The following is a 21896-nucleotide window of genomic DNA, read 5'->3' as shown; positions in this document are numbered from 1 at the left end:
CCTCTTTTTTCTTTAAAATTTCAAACTGCAATAATACCAACTATGGTGGATGAACAGATAGTGGCCTGGATCCAAGTTCTAGTTGTATGCAACAATCTATGGCCCCGGTGAGGATTTGCATCCTCCTCTGCATCAGAATACACATCCTGCCAGTTAAATGGGTCTTACACAGTGATGAATATGCATCTATTATGCAGTTGGAAGCATAACTGGTAGGGGCAGATTTGCAAGCAAAACCTTGCAGGGCAAGGTTATGGACCTAGCCCCGGATTCAAATCAAGCGTTATCTCACAGGAAATCTCAAGCAAATCACTCAGAATAGGCCTCAGTTCCTCAGCAGTAAAGTAGGAAAAACAGTCAACAACTGCAGGGTTGCTGTGTGAGGACAAGGACTGTAAAATATTTTACATGTAAAAAGCTTTATATAAATTATGAATGATGCTTTGAAGGTATGATATTCTGGCTTTTGAATGGTTCAAAGTAGTTTTATTATTAGGGCTGGAAGCTTCAGTCAGTAGAATAATATAAAGTTATAGCTAATTAATCAATGGGGCTCAATTTTAATTGATGAGGGCAGATTTTAATTGTTAAGGCTGTGAATTAAAGGACACATTTGCTTATTTTTGAGGCTATTTAGGTTCTGGAATGGTATGAGGGAATGAAAAATAATACATTAAAATATGGGCTTCTAACAATGAGCTGTAGTATTTTTTTCTAGTAAATCGTGTTATGTTACATTTTGCACAATATCTATAAAAAAAGAGAGCATCTATATTGAAGTTTTGGCAATACGCAAATTGATTTAATCATTAGTTAACTCATTACAAGGCAGATGATGAATCAAATAAAAATGTTTGATTGGTTGATAGTGCTAATTATTATTTTCAGTTTCCCAGTGCTCTTTCCTAATCCCCAGCAGTGGCAAGATTAATAATTAGAAGCCAGCATAAGTACCATGGCCTTGATTGCTTTTGTACATTCCAACACTTGCTGAAAGTGTAAGCATGAGTGCATTGCACACAGTTTATGTGCTTCTTCTGTAATTTCAAAGGATAACCTACAAATCTCCATGGTGGGAAGTAGCACAAAACTTCACAGAAGTAGCACAAAACTCTTCCCTTGGGGAAGATGCACAAATTCCCTTTCTGAACACTACAGTAGAAGAATGAAAACAAGACATGCAGAAAACTGCCAGGAGAATGTGTCTGAGAACTCTGATTTGGCATGGCTCCTCTGTCTATTTTATATACATCATTATTATATGTATATATGTGTCTGCGTATAACACATTTATACACAGAGAAGACACATGTGACAAATATACATAAGATATCATATGATTATAAGCAGACAAGTATAACCAAATTGAGCAATAATTGATGGCAAGGGTTCTCTGAACATAATTTTTAATCAGGATTATGTCATTACCCAAGACTGTATTATTGAGAACACTGCTGTGTATCCAACCATCCTATTTCACATAAAAATGTGGAGTTAGCCTCAGTGAGATGCCAAAAAGTAGCTCAAGACTTATGGGAGGATAGAACATAGGAATATATGTTATAGGATGGAGATGGAAGCCAAGGTACCAGGTGAGACCTTGCTAGTACAGGGAGCTGTGTGTAGCATGGAGGCCATTCAGGAAGCTGCACAAATAAGGCAAAGGTCAGAGACAGGTGAATTCACAGAACACGTGAGCAGAATACACTAGGCAACTTCTTGCTCAGACCAGACTTGAAAATTGTCCTGGGAGTATTTTTTATACTAGGTCAGAATAAGAAAACTTGGATGTAGGATAAATTCTGAAGTAGTGTCAGACACACCGGAGCTACCTGCAAGACTACATTGATGTATGTGGAAAGAACATTGCACCTAGAATGCCAAGCATCCTGTCATTCCTTCCAAGCAATAATTAGAGCACTGAATAATGATCACCCTCAGCATTATCTTTATTGAACCTGGAACTATTTGTTGCTCATGGTCATATCATCTTTATTTCAATGTGTAAAGCCATGAAAAAAACCTTTGAGTCCTCAAATAGTTCCATGATCATAATGATACCTGTTAATAGTTTACACCCATTGTATATTTGCATTTAAAAAAAAAGGGACTGGGAAAAAACTTAAGTGATTTTGCTCCATGTTTGGAAAAATATCTATTGAAATAACTTAAAGCTATCTGTGCTGTTTAAGTATCATGTTGAATAAGAACCATGGCATGTTACTGAGGTGATTATATTTGTACTTGAATCCAAGTAATCAGTATTCAGATTGAACACAAAGGTGAAATATATGTCTGGTCTAAGTCCACTGGGCACATTTTACTTTACTTTTCATGTATAAAATGACAAATCTTCTTAGCTAAAGGAATACAGCACTATCTCTACTGCTGACTAACCTCCCCCACCCCTCAAATGGCTTAGCTGTGTAGCACATTTTCTTTCCACCTTGGGCATCGACATTTTCCTTTCACACACACAAATGGTGATAAGCTTACTAAAGACATATATGTTTTGTTGTTCACTTCACAAAATGCCTTTGTCTCAATGAAGAGAAACACAGCCTTGCAAAAGCATAACTAATTCCAAAACAAGTAATAACTCTCTCTCTTTATATTTTTTAAAATGTACTGTAATCAGCTAAATATTCATTTTGATATTTAGACATAAGGGGGAAAAAGCAAGTACAAAAACAACCCCCAAAGCCACATGATTTAGCAAATAGAAGGCAAGAAACTTGCCTCAGTGGAATAAAGTGGAATAAAGAGCCAGTGTGGTGTAGTGGCTAGAGTGCTGGACTGGGAATCGGGAGATCCGGGTTCTAATCCCCACTCGGCCATGGAAGCTCACTGGGTGACTTTGGGCCAGTCACAGACTCTCAGCCCAACCCACCTCACAGGGTTGTTGGTGTGAGGATAAAATGGAGGAAGGAGGAGGATCATGTACGCTGCCTTGAGTTCCTTCGAGGAAAAAAGGCGGGATATAAATGCAATAAATAAATAAATAAAGAAATAAAGAACAGCTGGGTGGAAAAAACGGATTTGATGCCATTTTCTGGAGAAGGAAGTAGGAAAACAACAATTGGAAGGGATGTCTGGGATACCATCAGGGCCTCTCCACAACTAGGGGTAGTCGGGTGGGCTCACATGGTGCATGAACAGAACTACCAAAGTAGGGTGAAGCTGGGAGACCCCTGCAACTCAAAATCAGACACATGTCGGCCCCAGTTTTGTCCCTATGACAGCTGACTAATGTGCAATGCATCTTTTCACAAAGCATCTAGTATTTTCACACCCATTGTAAACACTCTTTCTGCTTCTGTTTTGCCTCAAACCCTGACAGCCTACAAATGCCAGTGACTACACTGTTATCAGATGTCCTGATACTTTAAAAATTGTCCTATATTTACACAATGTCAAATGATGTTAAGCACTAAGCTCATACTTAGGTATAGGAAAGAATAAATCTCAGTGTCATGATTCTGGATCCTAACTCCAAATTTATCAAATACACATGGATTTAGTACAAATGTGCCTGGGGCAGCCACCTAGATGTCCTACTCTGTATCTGATGCTAAGGTCATTTTAAAAAAATATTTTCCTTCTGACATATGAATTTCAATCCACAAAATGTGCACACCTTTCCACCACCACCCTTTAAAAAAAGTATATTGGGCCTATTTTTAAATATGCTTGCTGATCTACAACCGTAATAAAATTGATTGATTGATTTTTAAATATGCTTGATCGACAGAATAACTGTCATCAATGGCACCTATGTAAAAGTAAAGAGTCAAAATTGTATACTTGCGGCCTGATTCTATATAAGTTTACTCAGAATTAAGTCCTATAGCCCAGTTCAATGGGATGCTAAATTGAATCTATCCACCTGTTTCCTAAAAGGAAAGGCACTTTGATTTCAAGGTATTTCTCTTACATGCAGCCACAAGAAGCCCTCTTCCAATTTTCTACTAGTGATACTACACTATCCTAACATTGTTCCACTTTTGAGGCTAAGCAAGTCTTTGTCTGGCCAGTAACTGGATGGGAGAACATCTGGGAGTCCCATGTATACTGCTGAGTCCTCTGACTGGGACACAAATGCAACAAACAATTTTAAAAAACGGAATGGTTCTTTCTGTGCTATAGCAAACATAAGAATAATATGCAAAAAAGTTGCCAGCTCCTGACCTGAAGATAGTGGGCTGGTTTGCATGTCATGAAAGCCACTGTAAAAATAAGCCATGGTGGCTTGGTTGTTTGCTCACTAACTGATATTAATTCCAATGAATGATCAGATGTTCTGCAGCTTGCTGTGGGTTGTTTCCTCCTTAGACCTCCTTCCCGTTCTCAGCATGTATCCCATGGGCCTTTGCAGCACAATATCAGCAGCCTACTCTGCTAATGACCGCAAATGCACTCATTAGTAGGGTAGAGTTTAACATTATTTTCTTTTAAGTTTGGGGGTGATTTGTGCAAATTCGCTAAAGTGTAGTAGTTACTGCAAATAAACGCAGTAGTTACTGTGAATTTGTGCAAATCTCCTCAAACATAAAAGCAACATTTACACAAATATCCCCCAAGGTGAAAAAAAAAGTGTAGTCATCTAAGGAGGCAATGATGTATTACAGGAGGGGAGGATGGAGGTGGGAAGTGGCACTAGTGAGATTGGAAGGAGTGACCAGCTTTTTTGCTGCTCTTGCAAGGCGGCTTTGCAGACCTTTCCAATAAGCCATGAGTAAGCCACTCTACTGGTTTTGCATATCACAACAAGCCACGCTGAACAACCCAACAACCAGCCATGGGTTCTTAGGGTGCTTGTGCATGGTTAACAAACTGTGCTAAAGAAACTGCACCATGTTTGAACATCACAACAAGCCACCCTGAAACAAACAGGGGTGACAACCCACCGTGGGTTGTCATGTCTTGTGAACCAGGTCAGTGTATATTGCTTTAACACATCTATAGCAATGAGAGGATTATTTTCCTTCCTAATTGCCTAATTTAGCAAGTAGGCCTGTTCTGATTCAGACTAGACAGGAAAGGATGAAATGATCTAATATCTATTTCTTTAACACATTTGTACCTGCTCAGCTCAGGGAGCATGCATGGGGATATTCACTTCATGGCTGAGTGGAGATTTGAACTTATGTCTCCCCGAGTCTAAGACTAACTTTTTATTAACTGCACTGCACTGAATGAATATAGTACAATAAGTATATAACCACAAGAAGGTGGGCAAATCTGCTCCTCTTTTCTGTTGTTTCTCCATATTATAGGGTCCATGCTATACCAGGCTTCTGTGCTTGGCTGTGTCCATTGGTGCTGTCATTTACTGGATCCTACTGAAGATGCAATTAAGTCATTTTGGGACAGCAGGAGTATGTGCTCAGCAGATCCCTTATGCATTCTGCTTCAGTTACAAGCATTTATGTCTTTCAGAAGTAGGGCTGCAATATATAGGTGATTAATTTAGATTTATTAACTAAACAACCTTTTGAGCACTGGTGGAAATGGACTTCCCCAGCCCCATCTTTCCATGGCAGCCCCTCCAACCCCTTCAAAAGTGGCTTACAGTAGAGATTCAGGATACCCTGCTGAATGGGGTGAGCTGTAGTGTGTTGGGGAGCAGGGATCCCCCCAAATCAGGTGGAGGGATCTTCCAAAAGTGGAGGCATTTCTCTTGTGGAAGGTCCTTCCTTCTCGCAGAAGGCAAATCCTGGAATCCATCCTACAATGATTATTATTTTAATTCATTCCTACCCCACCTTTTAGGACAAGCCCTCATAAAGTGGCTTACAGTACACATGTTAAAAACAAGACAATTGAACAAACGTATAATAATGAAAACTCATATAACTGGGTGACTAGGGAAGCAACCCTTTATTCATTGTCCTAAGAGTAAGCCCAATTATACTCAGCAGGACGTACTTCTGTGTAAACATGTATAGGATTATACTGTAAGTTTTCTTTAATTGGGTGTCAGCCCTATGCTTAAGTAAAATTACTAGTAGTGAGTAGCAACTTCATAAGAAGGGAATTTTAGTGTAAGCCATTCCTACACATTCTTTCTGTATTATTTTGGGAGGAAGAAGGCTTTACAGGATATGGAATGGTAAAATCTGTATCAGACACATTCAGGAAAACAGATGTGTCCTCTCCAATATTATTGTATTGTTCTGAGTATCCCTCATAGCTTTCAAATGCCTCAATATAGCTGGTACTGCATTTCCAAAAAATGTCTGTGAGTAAAAGTTTGTTCAGGTGTGTATGCTTTGGATAAGGCATCACATTACAGCATGATTTAATAGAATACAGAAAAGAAGTAACGGTTTTTATAATAATCCGGTATAGCCATAATCTTGGGTGTGAAGAGATGTTAAAAAGCACAATGGCACGCAATTATTACTCCAACAAACTCCCATCTAACATAGGATAAATGTAATGCATGGTTGTAATAAGCAATGTGAGCAAAGATGGGAAGGGGAAAAAAGGAACCCTAAGCCTTTTTAGTGCATATGTTAATTATGCTTGAGTATGTTTGTTTCCACAGATAAATAAACAAACCTGCCTGCACCTTAACCTCCCTTCAGCTTATTTGGAGTATTATGATAACAGCAAGATTTCAGAAGGGAGTGACATTTCCCATTATCCAAAACCCTGTGGGGCAAAGGGACCCACACAATGACAATGATCGCACTATCGGGTGTGGTTAAGACACCAGGTGGCTTGTTAATCCTGCTGCGTGTGTCGGCTGGATTTCCCTAATTACCCTTGCTGGCACGGCTTGCTGTGTCATCTGAACCCGGGCGGCAAGACTTGTTTGAGGGCGCAACAACCGTCAAGTAACCCATGGGCTGTTGTTGGATTATTTGAGGGTTGCTGCCTCCCGCCTCCACAAGCCATGTGATCTGGGTTTGGATGACACAGCAAGGAATGCCAGACAGCATAATTAAGGAAATCTTGTCAGTGCACATGGCAGCAGAAATAAGCTGCCAAAGTTTATTTCCCTTGCTATAATCGTGCAAACCAGCCTGATACGACAGCTAAACAGGCATCCATTTCTTGGCAGTTGGGGTTGGATGGACAAATTTGTTGATTTTGGTTTCTCTCAATATCTTATTTTTCCAATCCTTAGTTTGTTCCATTCTATTTCTGCATCAGTCGATGAACTTTCTATATGTGTGTGTGTGTGTGTGTGTGTGTGTATATAGATAGATAGATAGTCTGCACAAAAACATGTATGAATTTTTCTCTTAATATACACATTTTATATGCATTTTTGCCTACTATACAGATTTTCTAAGTAATTTCCCTTATATAATGCTTTTTTTGTACATTTTTATATAATGTATTTTTTAGTACATAATATACAGATTCTTGTTTGCATTTTCTGTTCAGATAATTGTTGCAAAATTCTGAAAAATGCAAGTGGTGAAGAATAACTGTGCTCTGGTTCACATATTGATTTGGGAAGTATGAATTTGGTTAAGTCTGCATCAAAATGAAAACTGAATTAAATTCTGTCCCATCCCTAGGCAGAAAGATGTATGACTTGATAACATCTGTCACAAAATCTCCTTGCTATAGCGAATAGTATTCTGGGTTGTCTGAGAGAGTGCAGCTGTTCCATTGCTAGGGTTGGGATCAGCCCCAACAGGCAGTGCAATGACCCATTTGCCCAGTCCTAAATGTTGCTTCTTTGTCCAGACCTAGCAAACTTCGTTACTTTTTATATCTTTATGTAGCCATAGCAGTGGAATCAAAATTGCGTTAATTTATGCTTATCTAGGAAGTCTGCAGTCTTGCGTACATGTATGTGGGACTAACTGAACTCAGTGGAACCTACTTCTGGTCAGCATGCATAGGATTGCACTGCACTTGTGTTTTCTTCCCAAACTGTTCATTCCCAAGAGCTAAGTTAACCAGTTAAGTTAATCGTTCAAGCTGTGTTACAGAAAATACTTAACTTTGTTAAAGATATGAAGGTAATAATATACACCATAAAGTAAACAGTAAATATGTTGTAGCTGGGTGAATGTAACTGACTCAGCATTTCTGCTGCTCAGTCTAAGAGCTTTTTTATCTGTAATAATGAAAAACAAGAGGAGATTTCATAGTATACCAAAATCAACTTCTTGTGAGTTGAAACTAAGATCCATGGAACATATCACCAGCAGGGAGAAGACCCACCAATCCTGTTGCTATTGTCCAGGGCTTCCACCAAGCCTAACCAAGTAGTCAACATGATTTTCAGAGCCAGAACTAGATGAGATTGCAGGCCAAAATGGCTAGGCTGATGAAACCCTTCTGGAAGGCTGCCCCCTGGAAACACAAGAGGAGAATGGGCATAATTTAATGCCAGAGACTTTTGGGAACAAGTCCAAAAACATCTTCTGAGAGAGGAAATGAGAGAGGAAATAGTTTGTTATTCAAAAAGAAGGAGAGAGAGAGAGAGAGAGAGAGAGAGAGAGAGAGAGAGAGAGAAGTGAGCTGTGAAGGTGAGGATATGGCTGGCTAGAAGGTAATGTTTCTACACAGTGTTTGGGGAGGAAGGCAGTTGTTGGAATAGGAAATATCAATAAGCCAATGAAGATAAGAAGGAGAGAGGCCTCTTTGGAAGGTAAACATTTCAAGATGGAAAGTGTAGCCTGGCCAAAAACAACAATGTACGGATAATTAAAGGAAAAAGCCATCAGGCATGTGAGGAAAAACTACAGGACCTACAAAACAGACTCAAAAACCCACAAGTACATGATTCAGCATATTGTAAATGACAGTGCACAGGAAAAGGAGAAGAAAAATCTCCACACATTTTGCAGCTAGCAAATCAGTCTTGATGTGTTGAATTTAAGGAAACAGCATGTTAATCATCCTCTAAATAGATATTTTACTTCAGTACAGGGCACAGAGGCATGTGGTGCATTTAAAATCTTAGCAAAACAGCTGCACCAGCAACAACAGGAGTACTACTTCCAGTCCTGCTGCCACTACTGCTGAATGTGCTCCATAGAGAGCCTGCCTTATAAAACGTTTTATCTTGACTCAAGAAACTGTGCATGCTGCAGTAACGTAACTGTACTCCAAAACTGGCTATGCTAGTGAGGAAGAAAGGGAATCACTGTAACCTCTCTAGATACCATCCAGATTGTTTCCCTTCATTTTAATAGCTTGATCTGAGGCTTTGCTGAACCATCAAGTGTTTCATATCCCCCCCACCTGCACACATCAAGTACCCATTTTTTCATTATGTGTACAAACTGAGACTGTATTCTAAATATGTGTGTTATACTAGTGCTTATTGCTGCCAAATGTACCTATCTGACTTTTAATACTGTCTGTTTTACTTAGGAACTATTTCTCATAACTTTGAAATGCTAACTGTTATTGTGTCTGAAAGGAGAGACAATAACTGCAGACTTGTGCAAACTTGTGACACCATTATGAGAGGGACTGGAAGCATTCAAAATGTGTTCTGTGTTGAAGAAAAATATTTTGAGGTAGTATTTTTTATAGGTCAGCCAGTGGAGGCTGATGGCTCCAGTGTCAGTGGGGTGGTAAATCCAGTCCAGGTTTCAGTCAGAACCACTCAGAACTCTAACTGGTTCTGACTGAAATTCCTGTAGAATTCCGACTAGTTCTGACTGCAACCTGGAATGGATTCAATGCTCCACTGACATCAGAGCCACCAGCCTCCACTGGGGTCAGCCATCGGTAACTCCCATGGCTTGGCTTGGAAATAAGCCAGACCCTTTCCCCCACAAAATTGGGAAATGGCTTGGCTCATTTTTGAGTGAATCTGAATTCCAGCTACACCCCTGTTTGAAAGGCAACAATCACTTGCAATCCCCCTATATCCCTGGCTGTCCAATGATAGCTTTGTGTGACCAGAAGAGATCTTTCATGGCCACTCCATGCATTTTGGGTAAACATGCTGGACCTGAATGAGTTTCACTTTATCAGCTCTCCATCACTGGCCCCAGGCTCCTCTTCAGCACTTCCAGTGCCTCACATGGCTATGATGAAATGGAGAAATAGAGCTGCGAATGATCAGCACACCTCATCCCAAATCCCTGCATTAATCTACTCAGCAGCTTCATGGAGATATTAGACAGTTCAGGTCCCCAACCCCTGGTCCACGGACCGGTTCCGGTCCGTGGCCTGTTAGCAACCGGGCCGCAGTAGGGGTGTGCAAAACCCCCTTACCTTGAGTCTGCGGGGGTCCATGGGGGGGGGAGGTGATCCGTCCCTCCCACCCACCCCCGGAATCCTTGCTGGCCCTGGCTGGTTCCACTCCGCGGTGAGTCCATGGAGCTGCTGGCTGGCTCCAGCTGCTGGCGGACTTCCGGCCTCTGGGATGCAAATGGCGTCTGCGTAGCGGACGCCATTTGTGTCCCAGTGGCCGGAAGTCCACCAGCAAAACCATTCCCCCCCCCAGTCCGTGGAAAAATTGTCTTCCACGAGACTGGTCCCTGGTGCCAAAAAGGCTGGGGACCGCTGGTTTAGGGGATTAAATACAACCCTGCACGTTTAACGGTACCCCAGCATCACCTTCTTGTACCAACATGCCAAGTATGAGCGGAACCACTGTAGTGCAGTGTCCCCCAATTCTCTTCCCAGACAAATGATCCAGAAGGATGCCATGTTGGATGGTACCAAAAGCCACTGAGAGTTACAGAAGAATTAACAGGCTTGCATTTTCCCAGCCCTTCTCCTAGCATAGATCATCCATCAGGTGCCAAAGGCATTTTCAGTGTGCAACCCAGGGCTGAAGCTAGATGGAAACAGGTCCAGATAACCAATGTCATCCAATAATGTTTGGGGTTGGCAGGCCACCACCTGCTTGAGCACCTTGGCCAAGAAGGGAGGATTTATGACCACCCAATAGTTAAGACGATCTTCATGGTCCAGGGAAGGTTTCTGTAAGAACTAGCCTGTAAGAACCAGGCTTTTGCCTGGTTTGCTGGTTCCCTCATCACCTTCCTGGTAGGCCCCCTCCCTCCTCGGTATGGTGGGCCACCCTACCTCCCTTTGTGAGTGGCAGGTGGGTGCTGCAGCAAAATAGCCAGCGTAGCCGGCAAATGATGCCAATGGCACCCATTTTAATTACCTCACAATGCCTTTGGCACTCCTACTGACTGTTGTTCTAGAGGGACACTACACTGAGGCCCCAGAGGCATTATTGGAGAATTAAAATGGGCAGCAGGGTTGGTGGTCAGCCCTTCTGAGTTAGTTTGCATGTGCACATTATCCACCTGATGATCTGCATCAACTGATGCATACATGTGTGCATGGTCTATTACACATCTAAATCCACAGAGAATTTTTATATCAGCTCACATTAGCTCCAACACAATGGTTTTCAATGAAGTCACTTCACGCATTCAGGTACAGAGAGATCAAGTGACATATACATATGTGAACCAGTCTTTTTCTGTTTCACCTGCTACATACAAACATGGCTACTCCTCCAGAGTTTGTCACATCTACAAAGCAGAACAGATAATGAAGTATATCAAAAGAATATGGGCAGTATTCTTGTTGTTCAGGAGCAGCAGATAAATCTGTGCAAGGGCTTCATTCTGTTTGGCCCTTTCATGCAGACACCATCCATCATGATCCATAATGGAGTAATATATCTGAATTTACAAAACAGGGATTTCATTAAAATAATTTGAAAAAAAAAAGCTGAAATGAAAGGGTGCAGCATGTCTAAGTTGAACTAGATTTTTTATACGTCTCCTCTTGGCTATTCTGGAGGGGGTGGAATGCTGTTACTTTAGCAACTGCAATAAAATATGGTACTTGTGCTCACAGCTGCCTCTGCATCATTGCCCAGTGCCCAATCCCCTTCTATTCACATCTAGAATGTCTCCCAGAAGAAATAAATATTATCATGCAGAATTCCTTTAGGACAACCTGACAGAAGTTAAATAGAATCCTTTGCCTTTCCAGAAGCAGAATCTTCATGTTGCCATCATTTTGTTGTTCACTAAAATATCAAGAGAATGAGCAATCTTACAGCATTTTAACAGGAAATACCCAGAAAGGCTATTTCTTTTAGAATTTCAATGAGCTGCAGGCTACCATAATCTGCAGAAGTTGGGGGGCTGAATATAAACGGAATATATCCTTTTTTCACATTTTTTTCCCCAAATGGAAAATATACTATCTATAACACCATCCCCCTTCCATAACCCCAGATTTTGCTGGTTCTTAAAGCAAATTCTAATTCCTTTATCTATGAGACTATATAAAAAATACGTTCAGATAATGGTACACTGTCTTGTCAAGATATGCAGATACTTTTATTAATATGCCCCTCAGCCATTTTTGGTTGAACCTTAAAAACAACTCATATTTATTATTTGGCTCAGAAGAGGAATGTCTAGTATCAGAGACTATAATTACAAGATTTCCCCTTATTAATCTGCCAGATGTGCCTAGCTTGATGTCCCTCAGTTACACTGTCTGCATAGGTAAATGTACAAAATGGCTTTATATCAAGTCAGACTATTTGTCCATCTAGCACAGTATTGACTAAGCTTGCTGGCAGAGCTCTGCTGCGTCTCAAGCAGAGTTTCTTCTCATCCTAATCCATTTAACAAGAGTTGTCAGAGGTTCAACCTGGGGCATTCAACATGTGCTCTACCACTGAGCTACAGCTAAAATGCATCAGTCATTAAATGCAGTAGGATGGATGAAGCCAACTCTTAAATAGTCCCATATTCTGCAGTCACAGAATCAATGCCATTACTCTTTGATTAAGAGTATCAAAATCCACCGGAATTTCTAATATTATTACTGTGGTGCTGCTGCTGTCCCTCTCTAGGTGAAGATTTCCTGTCAATACTACAGCTACTCTAAATGACAAATCCTACTTGAAAGTCAGAATGGGAAAGGTCCAGCCTGAAAGGAACAGGATCTAGGTGTCAAAGGCCGCAGAATGCTTAGCTGTTCCACAACATTTTCCAGAAAGATACGGGATGCTAGTTGATTAGGGAGACAATTAGTTCTAAAGCTATACGGTTTGTTTGAACCGAGTTCTAGTTCTACTTTGGAGACAAAGTTTTGTTTGGACGAAGGATGTCTTAGAAATTAGTTTTCGCTAATTTTTTACATGAATTTACCCAATTTGCACTTCGCAGAGCTGGACACAAGCTGTGGTCAAAGTCCATACATTTCTGAGCTTGTGATGCAATTCACAACACAAAAATTGCATACATTTGAAAAATGCACATGAAAATACACATGAATTTTCATGCAAAAAGAAAAAAACAAAGTTCGCAATCTGGGTATGGGTCAGAACTAGCTTCAAGGTAGAAATCAGAGAACTTTGACAAGCTTGGGTCTTGGTGATTCACACATTCCTAGTTTGGATTCCTGTTATCACAAACCAGGAAGTGAGAGAAGAAATTTAGAGTACATGAGTGGAGGAGGGACCAAGTGAATGCAAAGCCTATTCGCAACAGCAAAACCATGGTTTGCCCATGATAAAATTCTACCAGGTGTAATTGTCTATCTCCTATTTCATCCCCTAGTGAACAAGGCAGACCTGTGGTTGTGACTCAGAGGAAGAGCATTTCTGTTTCAGTGAGCAAGGTAAGTTTGCTGTTCCACAGTTTAGCTAAGGTTGAATTTGAGTTCCAGTTCTGCTTTGGAGACAAACTATTGTTTGGACTAAGGATGTGTTAGAAATTAGATTCTGCTAATCTTTGACCAGAATTTACCCAATCCGCACCTTGCGGAGCCGGATGCAATCTTCAGTCAAAGTCCATACATTTCTGAGCTTGTGATGCAATTTACATCACAAAAACATGCCATACATTTGAAAAACATAGAAACTAGTCTATCATGTTCCATGACTCCATCCTCAAGTCCAGCTGGGAATCGTGGCTCAATGCTACTGCAATAATGCTGAAAGGGGATAATATACAATAATGCAGAAGTTTCTCTGATAAAAATTCAAGCGTTCACCCTTCCTCCTGCCCAAAGACTGAATACATTACATTAGGAAACTTTTGGAGAGCAATTTGATTGGAAAAGGGTAGTTTTCTATAAATTAAGCTTTTGAAAAAGTTTTAACCCCTATGGGGTTTTGTAGCAGCATTTCAACATATGTCGCCAAAGAGTTCTTTGACTAAGGAGCTTTTCCCACACTAATCTGCTTAGCAAATATCTCAGGGTTCTGCATATCCATGTTAACTTTGTAGTTTCATCTTTAAGCATGCAAAAATGTATTCCAGTCCTGGTATCATTATGCTCCTCTCTTGATTCATCAGTGGGGTGTCTACAGTAGGTGCCACTGCTGGGGCAAACAGTGATAAGAGCAAGAGCTGCTTCTGCAGAAAGCATTGGTAAGACTTAGCAGCACTGAACAGCTGTTCAGGTGGACCAAGTCTGCTGACTCAAACAAGCAAATTCAAAACATTATAATGAGTCCAGGCTGTCAATGAGCTGACACCACTACATGTTCAAATCTGTGCTAAAATGTACGTGACTGGGTTTCTATTTTAATTACTTGATTTCCTGATTCTAGAATTTCAGAATGGTTAGCACTGTATTGTAACCCATGGTTTAAGTAAACAGCACTTTCAAGAGTGCAGTATTGTGCCATGGACTGGCAACACTCTGCTCCATGAGCGGAATGGAAAACAGTCAAAATAATGTGCTCCCCACTCCTTTTTACCCTTCCCTTCCTGTGGCCTTTTCTCTGCCACCCGGTGGAAATCATTTTCTCTGGCTGCCTCCGCCCAACCAGCCTTACAACTCTCACTAGGGCTCAGGTATCAACTTTAGGTTGTGGGGGTGGAGGGTGGACTGCTAGACATGGTTTTGGTTTCCTTAAAATTAGAGACCACAAAGTTTCAAATAAGATACTATACATTTTAATGTAGAAAAAATGTCAATAGGTAAAAGTTTAAAAATCTGAATGGATACATGCACAAAATAAAACACAGCAATAGGGTAATAAAACAACCAGGGATAAACACAGCCAGCCAGTCTCTCTACACTGTGTCCCTATTTTATTCAGGTCCCTTCCAAGCAATATCTTACTGTCATAGGTCCAGCTCTTTCAATTCAAACAGTTCTCCAGTTCCAGCAGCTCTGATTATTTCTTTCCTCTAGGACTTGGCTTCTCTCTCTCATCTTCCTGCTTCTCTCTACCCCTCTGCCTTGGTTTTTATCTCTTAAAATTATTGTTTCTTCCCCAGCTCCAATCAATCAGGAGGCTAGTTTCTATCTCTACATACTAACTAAACTTTTGACCTCAAAACTATTAACCTTTTGGCTAAAACTGACAAACACGTGTACACGCACACAAGTTTCATCCCCATAATACCATTTGCATTTTATGCCATGGTAAAACCAAATTTGGGGTAGGTGTGTTTCACACAAACATGAATAGGAAAAGCCGGCTAAATGTTACTCTCATGCATGACCACTGCATAGTATAAAGACATCCTTAATGGCAGGTGCTGTGGAACCTTTGAAATCAAGAGCACAATCTACTGGGAAGTTCATCTGCACACGCGCCACTGAAATGACTGGGTATTGCCATGGCGTGGCCTCTGATTATATTTCTAGTTTTAAAAGCCTCATGATAAACTGGGCTCTGCCTCCTGCTTTAGAACACTGTAGGCCAAACAAAATGTTCACTGACTCCAATGGAGACATTTTTCTTATTTTAACTGCCCCCCTGCAGCAGGTGGAATTTTGGAAAAAAAATGGGGGGGGGAGAGCTTTAACCCTCCCCTCCCAGAGTGCTATGGTCCCGATCTGAATTGGGGCTGTGTGTGCTTACACAAAGGTAAAAAAACCCTATCATGCATAGTTCCACATATAGGATTACCGAAACATTTAGTTTGGCCTTGTATTACACTGCATATGGAATTAAGAACCTAATCCTAGCAGTATATGAGATGTTTGTAGTCTTCGTAGAATCAGCTGAATCCTTGCATAGGTAGAGGATAAGTTGTGATTGGAATTTCCATGTACTAGGTCCAACAGTGATGTACCATGTTAATTTTGAAGCTGATGAAATTTCAATAAAGAATTACTGCAGGCAACATCCATAGCGTGAAGGAACTCTGGAAAGAAGGCTCATGCATAATACACCACAGAGCTGTCATGCTCCTGATTTAGCCTCAAACTACATGCTACAGCACATCAGACTCATTGGTTTAAACCCAGGCTTGCCGCAATCATATAAAATGCAAGGGGTGGATGGGCTCAATTTATAAGCAACAGTGAAGCTCAGGTGAAGGGAACTGAGCCATTCCTGCAGTCTGTCACCTGAACCCGCCTCCCCTCTCCCCCACAGGGCTCTGATAGTGATCCCAGTTGGGAGAAAAATGCCTGGGGAGCAGCTCCTGAGAGATAAGCTGCAGGAGGGGGAAGGGTTAAGCTTCCCCCTCCTGCAGCATGCATTGCTTTTGCTCTTAAAATCACTGTATCACAGTTTGTTTGTTTATTTATTTACAATATTTATATACAGCTCTCATCTGAGGTTGGAACAAAGATAGCTCATGGCTGGGAGAAAGCTGAAGCAAACAGATACATCTTCAATAAACTCCTAAAACGCACCAGCATTGAGGCCTGATATACCTCAGAGGGGAGATTATCCCACAAGGTGGGTGCAGAGAAGGCCCGTCTCCATGTTGCCATGAAATGGAAATCCGTAGGCTGTGGCGCGAATAACAGGGCCAACCTTGAAGATTGTAGTGGTCTGGAAGGTTGTTATAGGGGGAGATGTTCCTCTGAGTTGCATAGGGCTTTGTATACTAATGTGTAAAAGTGGGAGAGCATCCAAAATGGAACCACAAAAAGAAGAGAAACGTCTCAGGATGCTGAAACAAAGATTTTATTTGCAAAAACAAAACAAAAACGCAAACACATTTCAGCCTCTTTGTATTTAAGGCCTTCTTCAGGGAGCTGTTTTAGAATTAAGAAACTTATAGAACATTGCACACTGCATTTAGGCCTGTGCATACTTACTTGTAAAAACATCTGCAGAAATTCTTATAATAAATATCTCCTACAAAAATTCACTGGCGACTCAGAAAAGTGTTCTGAAGGCTGTCGTTTATATTCTGTTTGTTAGGGAAGTTTTTATGAGAAGTGTTTGCAGGTATGCCTAAAATACATTAATTAGCTCAAGGCTTCTAATATCTGGACAGGATTGTGTTAGAGAGAAAAGGGATTGTCTGAGAACTACATAGTTACAAACATGGTGGAAACTCCAGTTCCTCATTTAGTCCTTCATTTGTATACTAATGCCAAAACTTTAAACCTAGCCTGGTAGCAGATTGGCAGCCAGTGTAGATCCTTTCGCATGCGTGCAGTAAGGCACTCCAGTCAGTAATCTAGCTGCTGCATTCTGCACTAGCTGCAGCTTCTGGACCAGCCTTAAGGGCAGCCCCACACTGAGCACATTACTCAGTGTAATCCTATCCAATCTTGAGTTAATCCAATCTTGAGGTTACCAATGTGTGGGCCACAGTGATCAGGCTATCGCCATCCAGGACCAGGTACAGTTGGTATACCTGCCTAAGCATATTTTATATGTGATTGGGGCAGATGACCCAGGTTTAAACAAATGGGTCTACTGGCCCATGTGGTTTGAGCCTTCTTTAAAATAAATCCATCTGTCCTTGCTACTCTTACCTTTCCCTTGGATGGGGATTCCTTCACAGGCTTTCCAAGAATTTTCAGTATGGACGGGGAAACAGTCTTCTTGTCAAACACCAACTGGGCCTATATAAAATAGGCTCAGAAATCTTCATATATTCACTGTATTTTAGAAAGGATTTAATTTCACACACTCCACAAGGTCAAAAAGCAACATCAAAAGCACACACTATTTCTTATGTGTTGGGAATTACCACACACAGTCAAATAGTGGGTGACTCATAACCGCTGTTCCTTGACTCTAGGTTAAGCCAGGAACATAAATTATGTCAATCTGCTCAAGTAAATTTTACACAGATTACAGCTGAATTGAGTTATGTGGCACACTTTATTTTACACAACAACTGTGGGGGTATATGAAATCAAGTCATCTCTCAAGAAGATAATTTAAAGGTGAAATGTGAGATAAGGCAGTGCAGGACATGACTACACTGTGCCCTCTTTTTTGTTCTGCCTTAAAGGCCACATGATTATCAAAGATGAAATGATCTTTTAATTCAAATAATACCACCACTCTACTTTGTTCAAAGGCTCACAATTTATTAAGGCAGCATTTTTACTTCTGGCAACTTCCTTTAACATTCTTTGAGGCCCTAATATTTGTTTCCTCTTCAGAACAGAACATAAAATGACGTGTACTGGATCAGGACAAAGGCCTATGTAATCCAGCATTCTGTTCCCACAGAAACCAACCAGATGCTTATGGGGAAAGCAGAACATGAGCACAACAACAGCCTCCTGCACTTGAATATATTCTTCCTCTATCTGAAAATTATGGTGGAATTAAAGTACATGCTGAGGGGCAGGGTATCATGTTATGAGGAATGTTGAGTTAATCATGGTTGTTTCTTCTGCTTCTGATAGGGTATTTGTTAAAGTTGCATGAAAAGGCTTATCCATTCTCAGTGTGATGGATCTAGATTAAATTAGTTGCACCCTGTTCCGAGTGAAATCCATGGGACTTAAGTAATGACTAACTTATCTCATTGATTTCAGTGGGACCTCAGTTCAACAAATTCAGACTGCATCAAACTCGATGAACTGAGTAAGTACCATATCTCATTAGCATCGAGTGATGCAGATATCTAGTATTAATCAACAATAGAATATTCACATATGTCTGTTCCTGCTGAACATGCCTGGGCATGTCTCTAACTAGTGGCTAAGACACTACTCTTGGTAATGTTTAATTTTAACACCTTCTCATAATTTATTATAGTAATTCACAGCGGCAGCTTCTCATTCAGAGAACTGTCTAGGTTTCTCCACTCTATTATTCCAGCTAACTGCATCACTTTGAATCCCAAAGACAGCTCTCAGATACGCTTTTTCTGTAAGGATAGAGCCAATGCTGTTGCAAGCTGACTTCAGTCAGTGACTACTATGCTGGCTGAATGTCTACACTACAACTTTTTCTACAAAATGTATAATACTTGATGGTACAATCATGTCTATTAATTTTTCCAAAACAACCTTATCAATTATAGACTGTCAGTCTATTTTTCAAAACCACTATATCAGTTATATCTGGCAGTCTATGGAACCCCGTTGTATTTCCATTTTGACTGTGAAATGTCTTTATCAGGTACTCCTGTAGACATAACATGTTCTATTAACGATTTACAGTCATTGATAATGTTGAGAAATAGTTTCACTTTCCTGACTGGATAAATTCTTTCAATGGTATACCAGTTGGTAAAGGCAAAATAGCCCACTGTGTTTGTGGGTTAAGGGTGAGATAATCCCTCTGAAAAGGAAGACCAATTGCATTTATAATGTCTCCAAGAAGGAGACTGAATGTTTGAATGCTCCCACTTTGTGTACTATATACGTATGTATTATGTATTAAGGGTCTTATGTATTGGTATACTTTGTACTAAGTACTAGCGTAGGCCAGACTTCCCCAACCTGGTGCCTTCCAGATGTGTTGAACTACAACTCCCACCATTCCCAACCAGCATAGCCATTGGTCAAGCTGGCTGGAGATGATGGGATTACTATAATAAATTATGACAAGGTATTAAAATTAAACATTACCAAGAGTAGTGTCTTAGCCACTAGTTAGAGACATGCCCAGGCATGTTCAGCAGGAACAGACATATGTGAATATTCTATTGTTGATTAATACTAGATATCTGCATCACTCGATGCTAATGAGATATGGTACTTACTCAGTTCATCGAGTTTGATCCAGTCTGAATTTGTTGAACTGAGGTCCCATTGAAATCCATGAGATAAGTCCAATACTTCAGCTGGGTTGCGGAAGGCTGGCCGAGGTCTTAGCTTATGTAAAGTTTTTTAATGGTTTTTTAGTTCATTTTTAAGTGTTGAACTTAGTTTTGTATGTAGGAACAATTTTATTGCTTTTGTACTGCTTTGCAGGGTTTCAGAACAACCCTATTACTCTATAAAGGTAAAGGTAAAGGTGTCCCCAGCCAGTCGTGTCTGACTCTAGGGTGCGGTGCTCATCCCCGTTTCTAAGCCGAAGAGCCAGCGCTGTCCGAAGACGCTTCCGTGGTCATGTGGCCGGCATGACTGAACACCGAGGTGCACGGAACGCTGCTACCTTTCCCGCCGAGGCGGTACCTATTTATCTACTTGCAACTTCTTGCTTTCGAGCTGCTAGGTTGGCAGGAGCTGGGACCGAAGACGGGAGCTCACTCCGTCACGCGGCACTCGGGTCTCGAACTGCTGACCTGCCGACCTTCCAGTCTGCAGTTCAGCGTCTTAACCACTAAGCCACCGCGGCCCCTATTACTCTATACATTATGATATAATGATGATGATGATGATATTATATAATAATAGAAGAGTTATTTTGTTTGTTTGTTGCTATGACCTATGGCAAAGACAACTAAGAAAGAAATACTGCAGAAGTGAGTAGATTTAGCAAATCAACAGTGTTTCTTACAGCTGATTTTGTACTAGTGTAACAACCCTCATTTATATTTGGGTTTATGAGTGACTCCTGAGTGGGTGCTGGCATTGAACTCTTCCAAACAATCCACAGTATATCACAAGCCCATACATACAAGGTCTCATTAGTTTTGAATGCCACAGCCATCTTTTTATGAAACATGTGTATGCCAGTTACTCCCCAATAGACTCCAAAGTGCCTTTTCCCCAGTTCCTCCAACTTCTCACTTCTACCTCTATATTTATCTCCCATTCCAGCCACCCCATACCACCATGAAGGTCTCCTTGCTTTGACATTGGGTTTTATGGTGGGCCGATGGATTCCCAGAACACCTGGTGTGATTCCCTTAAGCCTCATGTTCTTATTAAAGGTGTACTGCCCTAGACAACCCAAATCAGGCATTTACTGCCATTTTAAAGCACCAGTCATACAAAATGAAGGAACGAAGGCAAGGCAAGAGATGTCTACTAGCTTTCTACCTTCAATTGCTAGTGCTCCACATCTATCATAATAAGTGATACAGTATATTTTGTATTTGAAATATTTTATACTTCATTTGCTTTCACAATAACATGATGATGTAGGCCTTTACCATTTCTACTCTACTGCCGGGGCAGTGAAGCTGATAGCAACTTGGTTAAGGTCCCCCAGTAATCTGGGCTGAGCTGAAGTTGGAGCCTAGCTCTCCCTGGTCCAAGTTTTACCTCTCTATCCAATTTATAATATTGACTCATATTAGTTATACATGACATGAGCATCCTACTGTCATTAGTGTAACATTTTAATATGGATATTACTGAAGCAGGTTAATATTTATTTCAATTTTCTGTCAACTGATGTTTGTTCACAGTGTTCAGGTCATACAAATCTCAGACAATAACTGAAAACCTAAATCTGTGCACTCAGGGCCTGGAAAAATTATAATTCTGATTTGTATGTGTGTTTCAGGCACTTGACATACATAAGTGGGCTCGCACAAGAGTGCTGGGATTTTTTTTTTTATTATCTGTGCCAGAGTTGCTTGTAATGCTTTTTGAAAATAAAGTTTAAGTATAATCAATTGAGATGCAGAGATATTTATTCATGTACTTTTAGATAAAGAGTGTTTTCTCTTAAAAGAATTTGTAGGAGCCAAATACAAAATGCTATTGTTATTTCTCGAAATGAAATGTAATTGTTTAGAGCTTTTTCTACAAGAGCACTTTGTAACCAAAGAAAAATATAGTGCAATCCACTGTGTTTAAGGGCACAATATCTATAGATTGCCTCTGGTTTTGAGCATTGCCACTTC

The 21896-nt window shown here is 40.6% G+C and overlaps 1 long non-coding RNA gene across 1 annotated transcript; it reads left to right on the top strand.

Annotated features, from left to right (window-relative positions):
• The first annotated feature begins 13538 nt into the window (after positions 1 to 13538).
• On the top strand, positions 13539 to 21668 carry LOC146352283 (uncharacterized). Its single transcript, XR_014787656.1, has 3 exons — positions 13539 to 13599; positions 16496 to 16630; positions 18304 to 21668. It is a non-coding gene; the product is annotated as an uncharacterized LOC146352283 (long non-coding RNA).
• The last annotated feature ends 228 nt before the right edge of the window (positions 21669 to 21896 follow it).

Source organism: Heloderma suspectum, chromosome 2 (genome assembly GCF_057233095.1).
Source record: "Heloderma suspectum isolate Gila_16-S chromosome 2, 16-S_ref, whole genome shotgun sequence".
Taxonomy (NCBI): domain Eukaryota; kingdom Metazoa; phylum Chordata; class Lepidosauria; order Squamata; family Helodermatidae; genus Heloderma; species Heloderma suspectum.
Note: the sequence above shows the minus strand (reverse complement) of the source record. Positions and strands in the feature narration are given on the sequence as shown.